Source organism: Etheostoma spectabile, chromosome 21 (genome assembly GCF_008692095.1).
Source record: "Etheostoma spectabile isolate EspeVRDwgs_2016 chromosome 21, UIUC_Espe_1.0, whole genome shotgun sequence".
NCBI classification, from domain to species: domain Eukaryota; kingdom Metazoa; phylum Chordata; class Actinopteri; order Perciformes; family Percidae; genus Etheostoma; species Etheostoma spectabile.
The window spans coordinates 22,330,196-22,332,347 of record NC_045753.1 but is presented as its reverse complement, the minus strand read 5'-3'; the positions used below and the strand labels follow the sequence as shown (position 1 = coordinate 22,332,347).

Below are 2,152 nucleotides of genomic sequence, written 5' to 3'. Positions count from 1 at the left end.
ATATATATATATATATGCACCTTGCTGAGTTATAATTTAAATGTTTTCTGACTAAGGGACTTTTGATTCAATAACACAGAAAAGGGCACGATAACAAATGGCAAAAACAGCCACCTGCATTCAACCCCTGCTGAGAGCAACACACACAGCTTGCACTCATAAATTTGCAAGGAAAAAACACAAAGACGAAGAGAACTACGCACAACCTTCTTGAGTCAAGCCCTGTAGGTTTCTTCGGTGTGTTGCTGCGAAACATCAATATTTCAGGGAACATTCATTTTCACGTATTCCTTCTCTGCTGCCATGGACACAGGGGTCTGTGTTTATTGGATATGGCTTCCACATCTCTGGGGCAGGGTCACAGATAGAAAAATGAACAAATGTATCCCTTTCCATCTTGTGCATTTTATATCATTGCTCTACATTTTGATTTGGGCTATTTCTATTATGTTATACACCATATTGTGAACCTAAATATGTATCAACTGCTTTTCTATCATTTACAGTAGGACAACAGTGGTTGTCCCTCCCTCATCACCACCGAGGTGCCTATGAGCAAGGCCCTTAACCCCAACTGCTCCAGTGGTACTGTTCAGTGGCCAGTAGATCAGATTGTGGTTGTACTGGGCAGCTTCCAGGTATGAATGTGTCACTGTGTGAATGTGACAGGTCGTCTTTGCAAATGAGAATTTGTTTTCAATTGACTTACCTGGATAAATAAGGTACAAAAACTTGCAACTTAACACTAAGCAAGTATTTAAACATCCACAGGCAATCCCACAGAGGATTTGTCTGGTGGGGCTGACAACAACAACTCTGGCAGCCACTTTGTTTGTTTACTGAGGAAGAATCCCCGCCGAGAGACAGGATATGGTGCGCACACATGTACACACAAATATATACACAGATGTTCACAAAGGCCTGCATGCACACAGCCTCACAAACAAATCACCATATGCATTTTAGTACGCGCATTCTGCACCCATAAGGACACAAGGACAGCACACATACCCACTTAGACAAAGTTCTTTGCGCATGGACTAGAACACGCAGTGATGCAGCAGAAGGACTTTGCTCATTTGGGATTTTGGCAGAATTCTTTGTAACCAGGTGGAGCAAGCTGTCAGTGCCTGGCCCATGCCAGCATGGATGCTACACTATATGATTACACTGTTTTGAGAGCCATGGACCTAGTCTCTGAAGCATTGTCTGTTTTGACACCACTTTATACCAGTTGGTTACATTTAAAGAGATAAAACTACTATTTATGTCCAAAAAATAAATGAGCATGTTTTTCTACTGTCCTATTATGTTGTGCATTTTACACCATATTAGCCTTTCAGGTTGTTCAGACACACTCTATCATGTATACCAATTATTTTAACAATTACTCTGCCAAGTACTGAAATGTGTGGATTTAAATATTCTTGATTCATTGTAATTACAAGACAATAATAAATAATTGTCAGGATTTTACCTGTTGTCACATAATGACTAAATTGTTTTGCACAAGCTGTTTTGTATAAAACCAGAAGTCTTTGTTTTGGAGGCCACATGGAACTATTTAACAAAGATCTGGGAGTGTCATTTACAGTCTGAACAGGAACAATATGATGGCTAAGTTGGAGGTTAGGTGAAAAAGCACAAGGTACATAACTTTATGTCTAAAAGCTGCTCATTTAGCTGTCCATCATACCTCAAAGTCCAAACCAAGGTCAATGTTTTTGTTACACTGTAATAATAATAATAATAATAACAATATATAATGTATACTTTATTAATACCGCAAGGGATTATTACAATGTTCATACTCTTTTATCACTCACATTACACACAGTCCTCCTGTTGTATCCTCTCTCTGTGTCTGGAGTTTTTTCTACTGACTGCTGCTCACCCCTACTACCCCCCCCCCCTCTTTTTGTTTTGTTGCAATGTTGAGAAGCAAGACCTTTCTTTCTGGAGAATTTATTCAGAGACAAACGGAAAACCTAAAACTGTAGCCTACATTTTACTGTCTATGACATTTACTACCACGTAACAAATAAATTGCTGATGTACTTGCTGCTCTGATGGCCGACAGCTGTCTGCTCTGAACGCATTTATCCCCAGTGTGTGTGTGTGTGTGTGTGTGTGTGTGTGTGTGTGTGTGTGT

The 2,152-nt window shown here is 39.7% G+C and overlaps 1 protein-coding gene across 2 annotated transcripts in view; it reads right to left on the bottom strand.

Moving 5' to 3' along the window:
• mpp2b (MAGUK p55 scaffold protein 2b) overlaps positions 1 to 2,152 on the bottom strand; it is a 37,657-nt gene that overhangs the window by 9,560 nt on the left and 25,945 nt on the right. The window lies entirely within an intron of this gene.